The sequence below is a fragment of the Coregonus clupeaformis genome, unplaced genomic scaffold (genome assembly GCF_020615455.1).
Source record: "Coregonus clupeaformis isolate EN_2021a unplaced genomic scaffold, ASM2061545v1 scaf0785, whole genome shotgun sequence".
Taxonomy (NCBI): domain Eukaryota; kingdom Metazoa; phylum Chordata; class Actinopteri; order Salmoniformes; family Salmonidae; genus Coregonus; species Coregonus clupeaformis.
Genome location: NW_025534240.1, coordinates 152,111 through 164,532, shown reverse-complemented (window position 1 = coordinate 164,532; position 12,422 = coordinate 152,111). Strand labels below are relative to the sequence as shown.

General features: G+C 42.3%; 1 long non-coding RNA gene and 1 other non-coding gene across 2 annotated transcripts in view; one reads left to right on the top strand and one right to left on the bottom strand.

Moving 5' to 3' along the window:
- Nucleotides 1-12,422, bottom strand: part of LOC121541966 — a 73,444-nt gene that overhangs the window by 37,564 nt on the left and 23,458 nt on the right. The window contains exon 2 of the long non-coding RNA XR_005995807.1: nt 3,093-3,279. This is a non-coding gene — a long non-coding RNA (uncharacterized LOC121541966). The remainder of the gene's footprint in view (nt 1-3,092; nt 3,280-12,422) is intronic.
- Nucleotides 138-213, top strand: trnag-ucc. Its single transcript has one exon. It is a non-coding gene; the product is annotated as a tRNA-Gly (tRNA).

The window sequence follows — 12,422 nt, the reverse complement described above, 5'->3', positions numbered from 1 at the left end:
GGTAATTCATGGTAACCTCAAACAATTAATTTAGACCCAGTGTTTTTTTCAAACAGCTGTTTATTTGAAGTTTTACGGTATGTCAGTAAACTATAATGAAAAAAAAGACAGTCAACATGTAAAGTGTTGGTCCCATGGGCCCCGTGTAGCTCAGTTGGTAGAACATGGCGCTTCCAACGCCAGGGTTGTGGGTTCGATTCCCACGGGGAGCCAGTATAAAAAAATTAAATCCATGCCCCTACATATGCACCTACAAAAATTATGTATGCACTAACTGTAAGTCGCTCTGGATAAGAGCGTCTGCTAAATGACTAAAATGTAAAAATGTTTCATGAGCTGAAATAAAAGATCCCAGAAATGTTCCTTACACACAAAAAGCTTATTTCTCTCAAATTTTGTGAAATAATGTTTACATCCCTGTTAGTGAGCATTTCTCCTTTGCTAAGATAATCCATCCACCTGACAGGTGTGGCATATCAAGAAGTTGATTAAACAGCAGGATCATTACACAGGTGCAACTTCTGTTGGAGACAATAAAAAGGCCACTAAAGTGTGCAGTTTTGTCCAAAACACAATGCCACAGATGTCTCAAGTTGAGGGAGCGTGCAATTGGCATGCAGGAATGTCCACCAGAGCTGTTGCCAGAGAATTTCTCTACCATAAGCCACCTCAAACGTGGTTTTAGAGAATTTGGCAGTACGTCCAACCGGCCTCACAACCGCAGCCCACGACCTCCACATCTGGCTTCTTCACCTGCGGGATCATCCGAGACCAGCCACCTGGACAGCTGATGAAACTGTGGAATTGCACAAACTTTCAGAAACAGTCTCAGGGAAGCTCATCTGCGTGCTTGTCGTCCTCACCAGGGTCTTGACCTGACTGCAGTTCAGCGTTGTAACTGACTTCAGTGGGCAAATGCTCACCTTCGATGGCCACTAGCACACTGGAGAAGTGTTCTCTTCACGGATGAATCCCAGTTTCAACAGTACCGGGCAGATAGCAGACAGCGTGTATGGTGTCGTGTGGGTGAGCGGTTTGCTGATGTCACGTTGTGAACAGAGTGCCCCATGTTGGTGGTGGGGTTATGGTATGGGCAGGTATAAGCTACGGACAACAAACACAATTTCATTTTTATCTATGGCAATTTGAATGCACAGAGATACCGTGACGAGATCTTGAGGACCATTGTCGTGCCATTTATCCGCCGCCATCACCTCATGTTTCAGCATGATAATGCACGGCCCCATGTTGCAAGGATCTGTACACAATTCCTGGAAGCTGAAAATGTCCCAGTTCTTCCATGGCCTGCATACTTACCAGACATGTCACCAGTTGAGCATGTTTGGGATGCTCTGGATCGACATGTACGACAGCGTGTTTCAGTTCCCGCCCATATCCAGCAATTTTGCACAGCCATTGAAGAGGAGTGGGACAACATTCCACAGGCCACAACAAACAGCCTGATCAACTCTATCCGAAGGAGATGTGTCGCGCTGCATGAAGCAAATGGTGGTCACACTAGATACTGACTGCTTTTCTGATCCATGCCCCTACATATTTTTTTAAGGTATCTGTGACAGATGCATATCTGTATTCCCAGTCATGTGAAATCCATAGATTAGGACATAATGAATTCATTTCAATTGACTGATTTCCTTATATGAACTGTAACTCAGTAAAATCTTTGAAATTGTTGCATGTTGCATTTATATTTTTGTTCAGTGTAGCTAGCTAACGTTAACTAACGTTAATACAGTAAACTAAGCAGATGATCAAGTTGAAGTCACTGCACTGTAGACTGACGTCCTTGCACATAATTTATGCAAGAGAAAGCCACCGCTTTGTTTTTTATTTTTTTCACAATGGCAAACTATTAAATCAGTCACAATTGTAATCATTTAGCTAGTTATTCTGCCTATTTCATGGAGAGTCATACGAGAACGCAGTGATATAAAACATTAGGAATTGTGTTTTCATTGTTGAATGGTAGATACTCGGGAGTATTCAAATATTTAATTTGAGTTCCACGTCCTAAAAGACAGATCGGTTGAGGGACGAGCGTTGCATAGGAGTAAAGCCATCTGACGTAAAACGATGTCTCATGAGGTCTTAAATACGCATAATTTGACAAAGTTCTATCTGCCCTGACTGGCTAATCATTCTCCAGGCTGAAGCAGCCTTGCTGGACTAGGCGGTGTTGTGAGTTAGTCCCAGCACAGTAACTGGCTCTAGGAGATGCCTTTCTCTCACATTCATTATTAAATTCTGCGAAATGCTTTCAATTATTCATGAAAGTTCATCATTCATCCTCCTCCACTTCTTCCCTAACATACAGAAGGTGAAGAAAATGTAAAGTTGTTGAAATACACAAAATGCCTATGAGCCAAATGCAATTTCTTTCAGTAATGCAGTGCACATGAATAGTCAAAGATCTGACCTGTGGTGTAGTACAAAAAGTACTATAACTTTGTATTTGTTCACAAATAACATATCTTTGAGAACTAATAAACTCAAAGCAAATCCATCTTGAGCAGCTAGACAGATCAAGTACCGGGGCAACGGCCCAAATGGGCAAGTTCCTCCGACTACTCTATTTTAGTTTCTCATTTTGCCAAAGTCAATATTCAATTTGCGCTGGAAACCCAATATTGTACTTCCTGCATTTGATATGATCCAATATCAGTGTGAACTGCGAACCCAAGTTGACAGGGGATCTTGTGTGTGAACTTACCAAGATCTCAAGCCCCCAAGGTTAGAATGCCTGCTGAACAAGCTACGACTAGCATACCACTGGTGCACAACCCCAGCCCAAATGGCAAGTGATGGGTACAGGCACTTCCACCTCTCACTTAAGCACTGGGTGCTTTGTCTAATTATGGGAGGGAGGCCTAGTGTTCTCTCTGTGCCTCCTGTTTCAGTGCTGAATGCTCCTCCAGGAGACCTGCCCCCCCAGGATGACAGTAAGCCTTGTCCGAGCCAGAATGGGGCAGGATGTAACCCCACTCCTGTTTCTGGAGCATGAGGGAGCTTGATGTAGCCTAACTACATCCCCTGAACAAGACGCTAGTCAGGATGAAAAGACAAGTTCTTACCCTTTTCCAAACAGTGGGGGGGTGTGTAGGGGTTTCTTCCTTAAAAAGTCTCCAGCCACAGTGCGGTGGTACTTTCTCTTCTGGAAGAGCATCAGATATGAACAGGCTTCAGGTCATGTCAGAGGACCCTGGTGTATTTGGTGATATGGACTAATGTTCCTCACGGACACACCACAGTCAGGCACTCCTAGCAAAACACCCAAGGAAAATACATGTATTAATGAAATGTATGCATGAGAAGAGGTCCTCTGTAGCTCAGTTGGTAGAGTTTGGAGCTTGCAAAGCCAGGATAGTGTGTTCGATTTCTGGGACCACGCATACGGAAAAACTGTATGCACGCACTACTGTATGTTGCTTTGGATAAAATCGTCTGCTAATTGGCATATTATATTACAAGAGTCTAGAGCATACAGAGCAACATTTGTTTAAGAGTAAAGCTCCATTGCAGATCATTATGAAGCTGGAGGGGTTAGCCTACACACCACCAGTCATGCTAATGGGGGTTCAGACGACATGGCATAGCTTGTATCAGATTGAACAATGTCACTTTCATGAAAATACTTACTAAAACTGTTAAATCTACATTCAATACCATTGAATTACACATTTGATTGCACTGTGATATTTTAAAGTGATTGTCAATATTCACACAGTACAGCCAACTGTGAATCAACATTACAGCAACAAGACTTATGTTTAACTATGTAAACCCCTAAGATAAAGGAAAGGTTAATACTTTAAAAAGAGCACTTCCAGCAGTCATCAGATTACAATTGGGTCAACTCACTACCTAAGCCTATCTCCTGTGGAATGTGCATACTAGCGCAGTAGTGAGAACGAAAGTGGAACTATAAAACGAAACATAAAATCTTACTTATTCATCTTCATAAATATAGATTATCTGACTTGAGGACTGTTCAAAAAGCACTCCAACCAGTTGGGTGTTGACCAGGGTTACTGAGGAGCGCACAGCTCCTGCCCACTGGGGTGGGGTCATCTCTCTCGCTCGCTCTCTGTGCTGCTCTGCTCCTCTTCCATCGTCTGGCATGGGAGCAAGAACAACTCTGGAGCTCTTTTACATAACGCTACCAACACACACGGTGTTACGCTTGTGGTATATGATTACTGGGCAATACAGGGTCTTACATCTAACTGGCTAACCAAAAACCCCAATCTGTAAAACTGATTTTGAATGTGCCATTTCCCTGTTATGATAGAAGCCCATGTAGGGAATCCATATGGGGTTCTAATCTCAATGTTTCCTAATTGGAACTACTAAAAAGCCACATTGATAACATCCATCACTTCATAACCCCAGTCCTGGTTGGAATAACAGAAGTGATTTTGCCAATGAGCACTGTTGTACCAGGGAGAAAGTCAGTCAGGGGACAGCAAGTCTATGTCTATGGGAGAAGGTCAGTTAGGGGACATGTCTTTGGGAGAATCTCAATTGCATTTCCTTGATTCCTCACGTTCTCTCTCTCCTCACCTTCCCAAAACCCATTGGATGAGAAGGTCAAAAGGGGAGGGACCACTGATCTTCTCATCCAATAGGTTCTGAGGTGGTGATGAGGAGAGGGGAATCAAAGAAATGCAATTGCGATTCTCCCCATGTCAATGTCCAGTCACTCCCTGGCAGTTTCCTGAGACAACAAGGCCAGCCAGCATGCCTCCCACGGTGACAACTTTCAATTGCACATCATGTCAGCCCGGACAGTGAGCACAGAGCAGATAAAAAAATATATATGTATAATTCCATGGGGAGAGAGAGAGAGGGATACAGGTAGCTTTGAGTGGCATGCGGAGGGTTGTTTCAGCTGTTCAAGCCTAGGACCCCTTTATTTTGGGTTGGCGTAACCCCTTGTAGGTGAGAGAAGGGGACAGGCTCACACGGCCAACAATAACAAAACCACTCTAGGACAGTCATGTCAGAGCTCACAGCTGATGCTATCTGTCAACAGCTCTGCTGACGGTCGGTCAAGTAGTCTGATTGTTTTGTCCTTGGTTTCAGGATATGAGGAGTATAAATCTATGAAAAATATATATATTTGACTATACGATCCCAAATTCTCTCTTTCCCTAAAAATATAGGCTGCCGCTTACAGCTACAAGATTTTTCAAAATGTAGTTGGCAAATAAACAGCAATCCAAAACACTGACCCTGAACGCAACCCACTGTCAGAAGAATTGACTAGTTAACAGTACAGAAATGAGTGGTTACTCCTCCACATTCTTCCCACGACAACCCAGGGAGAAAGAAAATCCCTTTTCGATAATGTTGAGCATTTCATTTCCAGATACACTAGACTAGACTGAGGGTTTGTTCTCTCTGAATGGGACATATGGGGAGCAGATTAGAACAATAGTCAGACACATCAAACTACTCAGTTCTATAGAGGCCTACTCAGTTCTATAGAGGATTCTATAGAGGCCTACTCAGTTCTATAGAGGATTCTATAGAGGCCTACTCAGTTCTATATAGGATTCTATAGAGGCCTACTCAGTTCTATAGAGGATTCTATAGAGGCCTACTCAGTTCTATAGAGGATTCTATAGAGGTCTACTCAGTTCTATAGAGGCCTACTCAGTTCTATATAGGATTCTATAGAGGCCTACTCAGTTCTATAGAGGATTCTATAGAGGTCTACTCAGTTCTATATAGGATTCTATAGAGGCCTACTCAGTTCTATAGAGGATTCTATAGAGGCCTACTCAGTTCTATAGAGGTCTACTCAGTTCTATAGAGGATTCTATAGAGGCCTACTCAGTTCTATAGAGGATTCTATAGAGGTCTACTCAGTTCTATATAGGATTCTATAGAGGCCTACTCAGTTCTATAGAGGATTCTATAGAGGCCTACTCAGTTCTATAGAGGTCTACTCAGTTCTATAGAGGATTCTATAGAGGTCTACTCAGTTCTATATAGGATTCTATAGAGGCCTACTCAGTTCTATATAGGATTCTATAGAGGCCTACTCAGTTCTATAGAGGATTCTATAGAGGTCTACTCAGTTCTATAGAGGCCTACTCAGTTCTATATAGGATTCTATAGAGGCCTACTCAGTTCTATAGAGGATTCTATAGAGGTCTACTCAGTTCTATATAGGATTCTATAGAGGCCTACTCAGTTCTATAGAGGATTCTATAGAGGCCTACTCAGTTCTATAGAGGTCTACTCAGTTCTATATAGGATTCTATAGAGGCCTACTCAGTTCTATAGAGGTCTACTCAGTTCTATATAGGATTCTATAGAGGCCTACTCAGTTCTATAGAGGATTCTATAGAGGCCTACTCAGTTCTATAGAGGATTCTATAGAGGTCTACTCAGTTCTATAGAGGATTCTATAGAGGCCTACTCAGTTCTATAGAGGATTCTATAGAGGCCTACTCAGTTCTATAGAGGATTCTATAGAGGCCTACTCAGTTCTATAGAGGATTCTATAGAGGCCTACTCAGTTCTATAGAGGATTCTATAGAGGTCTACTCAGTTCTATAGAGGATTCTATAGAGGCCTACTCAGTTCTATAGAGGATTCTATAGAGGCCTACTCAGTTCTATAGAGGATTCTATAGAGGCCTACTCAGTTCTATAGAGGATTCTATAGAGGTCTACTCAGTTCTATAGAGGATTCTATAGAGGCCTACTCAGTTCTATAGAGGATTCTATAGAGGCCTACTCAGTTCTATAGAGGATTCTATAGAGGCCTACTCAGTTCTATAGAGGATTCTATAGAGGTCTACTCAGTTCTATAGAGGCCTACTCAGTTCTATAGAGGATTCTATAGAGGTCTACTCAGTTCTATAGAGGCCTACTCAGTTCTATAGAGGATTCTATAGAGGCCTACTCAGTTCTATAGAGGATTCTATAGAGGTCTACTCAGTTCTATAGAGGCCTACTCAGTTCTATAGAGGTCTACTCAGTTCTATAGAGGATTCTATAGAGGCCTACTCAGTTCTATAGAGGATTCTATAGAGGCCTACTCAGTTCTATAGAGGATTCTATAGAGGCCTACTCAGTTCTATAGAGGATTCTATAGAGGCCTACTCAGTTCTATAGAGGATTCTATAGAGGTCTACTCAGTTCTATAGAGGCCTACTCAGTTCTATATAGGATTCTATAGAGGCCTACTCAGTTCTATAGAGGATTCTATAGAGGCCTACTCAGTTCTATAGAGGATTCTATAGAGGCCTACTCAGTTCTATAGAGGATTCTATAGAGGCCTACTCAGTTCTATAGAGGATTCTATAGAGGCCTACTCAGTTCTATAGAGGATTCTATAGAGGCCTACTCAGTTCTATAGAGGATTCTATAGAGGCCTACTCAGTTCTATAGAGGATTCTATAGAGGCCTACTCAGTTCTATAGAGGATTCTATAGAGGCCTACTCAGTTCTATAGAGGATTCTATAGAGGCCTACTCAGTTCTATAGAGGATTCTATAGAGGTCTACTCAGTTCTATAGAGGATTCTATAGAGGTCTACTCAGTTCTATAGAGGATTCTATAGAGGTCTACTCAGTTCTATAGAGGATTCTATAGAGGCCTACTCAGTTCTATAGAGGATTCTATAGAGGCCTACTCAGTTCTATAGAGGACTACTTAGTTCTATAGAGGATTCTATAGAGGACTACTTAGTTCTATAGAGGATTCTATAGAGGACTACTCAGTTCTATAGAGGACTACTCAGTTCTATGAGGTAACCTAAATCATTCAGCACATACGGAAAAACATGTGGGCTCACTATTACCACCAAGAAAGCATGTCGTTTAGGACAGGTGTGGAGGAGAGAGAGAAAGGCATATTGACAAACACGGCAAGATAATACGATCTGCATGACAATTCCAGACATGAAAAGCCTATCCAATATGCATGCACAGAAATGCAATCACGTTTGTGGAAGGAAAGAAGGTGGAAGGAATCATAATTCAATAGGCTACTCATTTAATTTTCCTCCCTCGCTTTGTCTCTAGCTCACACGATCTTTGCAAAAGAGATCATCCTAAACCAGATGAAATAAATGCACTTAAGAACGGCAGGAACTGGAGAAAGGATTTCACTGCTGTGTGTAACTGCCAAGGAGCATATCGTCCTGAAAATCCATCCATGCTAATGTACTTAGCTATGCATTTGTGGTGTCTAGTGAGGCAGCTTGTGATTTGCGACAAAATTATTGTATATACAGTTTGTACGTAGATTGTGTAAATTCCTCTATATTCTGTCTGTATATTTTCTCTATTGCTAGCAGCACCACCTCACCAAGTCAAGTTGTGAAACTGTCCTTTAGGAATAAAGGTGATTCTGATACTGATAGAGCCACTCCAAGGTTCGGTCTCAGGCTCATCCCCAACACTGAACTGGCTGGCTGCTCCACAAATGTGCTCTGACCTCATCTCACATGCCAGTCCTCAACGCACACAAAGGTCGTTTTCACACATAGTTCTGAGCTAAAGTTCGAATCAGGTTTTGATTATTTGTTACAATGTATATTTTTTTCTCCATTTGGTCCGGTTGCTTTCACATTGCCAAATGCCAAACAAACAAAAATTGCTCATGTTAAATCCATCTATGATTATCAAGAAGCATAACTTGTGGGAGGAAACAGCACAATAGCCGCTCTAACTGCTACGTGACCAGCCTATATTCAATAGCCTATATCCCCGGTACAGCCCCCGTCCCGCCTGATCTGCATCAGATGTGCTGCTGTCAAACAACCAATAATACTGCGAGATTCTGTTTATTTTCCTTTGTTTGGTCCGACTACTTTCTCACATGCAGCAAACCACACCACGGTACGAATTGGTACAAATTGAATCTGACCGAGACCACCATTTTTTAGCAAACCACGTGAGTAGTGTTCACACTTCACACCAGTCCAAACAAACCGAACTAACACACCAGAGTTCGGAAAAACCGCTCCAAATCCAATTTGGTGTGAAAGCCCCCTAGAGTTTTCCACAGAACTCAACACGGGACAGGGCAATAATTTCATGACATTTCGTGACCATGACAATGGCTCATGAAGAACGCAACGTTGACTGGAGTACAAATTCTAATTGTGGTATGAATACCATTGTAAAATGCAAGTCATTTTGCCTTCAGTTCTCTTTTTCTATAGCCTTTTGGATCGTCATGTGATTTCATTGTTTCTGTAATTTCCCCACAAACACAAGAATGTTGTTATTATGATAATTACCATTTTTTTTTTTGGTCATGGCAAGGCATTAGCTTAATTCTGTTCCGCTATAACAAAACGTCTTTGTGAAAAAAAGCTAATTCGTTAAACGCAATCATCTTTTCAGCAAAAGCTTAATAGGAGCACAGTTGTGAGCCGCGGCCGCCTCTATCCTTTAGCAGCTGTTAGTGCTGATAGAACTGGGAACATGGAGGATGAGCCAGACAGTTTCCAGCATTTCACGCCGTGATCCTCTTCATGGGTGTGTGTGTGTGTGTGTGTGTGGTGTGTGTACACATACACATTCAGAACAAAAATATAAACGCAACATGTAAAGTGTTGGTCTAATGTTTCATTAACTGAAATAAAAGATCCCAGAAATGTTCCATACCACAAAAAGCGTATTTCTAATGTTGTGCACACATTTGTTTACATCACTGTTCGTGAGCACGTTTCCTTTGCCAAGATAATCCATCCACCTGACTGACAGGTGTGGCTTGTGCTGGGGACAACAAAAGCCCACTCTAAAATGTGCAGTTTTGTCACACACTCCCAACGAGAGGCCCGGAGTCGATACAAACAACGAATAGTTTCGCCGTCCTGGAGCCTGATCTTCCTGCACCTTCATCGTTGGGGGTGTCTGCGTCCGCAGTGCCTACTACTACGATTTCGAAGTCGTCAATCTTCCGTCTCTGCTCTGGATCGAGCGGGGCTTCTCCATCTGTCAGGCCTGCATCCTGTGAAGTGTGGGAGTGGGCGGATTTCCACGTCCTTCTCGCCAGCCGTGATTTTGGGCAGCTCCATGGTAAGAAATGTGACCGTTCCTGGTGCAAAAACAATGTCCTATCCCGGAGCTCGAGTAAATGACATTACTAAGCTGCTCCCAAATGTACTACGTCAGGACATGGAAATCGATTCTATCATAGTCCATGTGGGTTTTAATGACATTATGAAGGGCAGCTCTGAACAGTTGAAACTGGATTTTAAAAGAGCTGATTGACTCTCTGCTAGACACTAACAAAAAACCTATCATATCTGGCCCAGTGCCCTCTCTGAATCATGGCATTGAACGCTTTAGCAGGATTCTTGCTCTTCACAACTGGCTACGTGATTATTGCAGCTCAATGGGTGTAACTTTTGTTAACAATTTCGATACCCTTTGGAAACAAAACACGTTTTATAAGGAGGACGGGATCCACCCAAATCGATATTGGCAATCCTATTTGCCATGTTTTCAATTTAAGAATCCTAGAATGTGTGTGCCCCCAGGCTTGGAAGGAAGCAAGTCATTCCACTACCTAAGAATAGTAAAGCCCCCTTTACTGGCTCATTTAGCCGACCAATTAGCCTGTTACCAAACCTTAGTAAACTATTTGAAAAAATTGTGTTTGACCAGATACAATGCTATTTTACTGTAAACAAATTGACCAAACTTTCAGCATGCTTACAGAGAAGGACATTCAACAAGCACAGCACTTACACAAATGCCTGATGATTGGCTGAGAGAAATTGATGATAAAAAGATTGTGGGGGCTGTTTTGTTAGACTTCAGTGCGGCTTTTGACATTATCGATCATAGTCTGCAGCTGGAAAAACGTATGTGTTATGGCTTTACACCCCCTGCTATATTGTGGATAAAGAGATACTTGTCTAACAGAACACAGAGGGTGTTCTTTAATGGAAGCCTCTCAAACATAATCCAGGTAGAATCAGGAATTCCCCAGGGCAGCGGTCTAGGCCCCTTGCTTTTTTCAATCTTTACTAATGACATGCCACTGGCTCTGAGTAAAGCCAGTGTTTATGTATGCAGATGACTCAACACTATACACGTCAGCTACTACAGCAACTGAAATAACTGGAACACTTAAAGAGTTGCAGTTAATTTCAGAATAAATTAATCCTAAATATTTCCAAAACTAAAAGCATTGTATTTGGGTCAAATCATTCACTAAACCCTAAACCTCAACCACATCTCGTAATGAATAATGTGGAAATTTAGCAAGTTGAGGTGACTAAACTGCTTGGAGTAACCCTGGATTGTAGACTGTCATGGTCAAAGCATATTGATACAACAGTAGCTACGATGGGGAGAAGTATGTCCATAATTAAGTACTGCTCTGCCTTAACAACACTATCAACAAGGCAGGTCCTACAGGCCCTAGTTTTGTCGCACCTAGACTACTGTTCAGTAGTGTGGTCAAGTACCACAAAGAGGGACTTGGGAAAATTGCAGTTGGCTCAGAACAGGGCAGCACGGCTGGCCCTTAAAAGTACACAAAGAGCTAACATCAATGACATGCATGTCAGTCTTTCCTGGCTCAGAGTGGAAGAGAGATTGACTTCATCACTGCTTGTTTTTGTAAGAGGTGTTGACAAGCTGAATGTACCGAGCTGTCTATTTGGAATAGTGGCACACAGCTCGGACACCCATGCATACTCCACAAGACATGCCACCAGAGGTCTCTTCACAGTCCACAAGTCCAGAACAGACTATGGGAGGCGCACAGTACTACATAGAGCCATGACTACATGGAACTCTATTCCACATCAGGTAACTGATGCAAGCAGTAGAATCAGATTTTTAAAAAAACTGGTAAAAATACACCTTATGGAACAACTGGGACTGTGAAGAGACACACACACACAAGGGTATAGACACATGCATACGCACACATTGTGATATTGTTGTATGGTGGTATTAAACATTTTGAATTGTAGATAGGTAGTGGTGTAATAATGTCATATGATGTATTGTTTTATATTGTGTTTTATATGTAATGTAAGTGCTTTAATATATGTTTGGACCCCAGGAAGAGTAGCCTTGGTAGCAGCTAATGGGGATACCCTAATAAATACAAACACATGCAATTGGAATGCTGACTGCAGGAATGTTCACCAGAGCTGTCACCAGAGAATTCAATGTTAAATTCTCTACCATAAGCCACCTCCAATGTCCTTTGAGAGAATTTGGCAGTACGTCTAACCGGCCTCACAACCGCAGACCACGTGTAACCACGCCAGCCCAGGACCTCCACATCTGGCTTCTTCACCTGCGGGATCGTCTGAGACCAGCCAACTGGACAGCTGATGAAACTGTGGGTTTGCACAAACGAAGAATTTCTGCACAAACTGTAAGAAACAGTGTCAGGGAAGCTCATCTG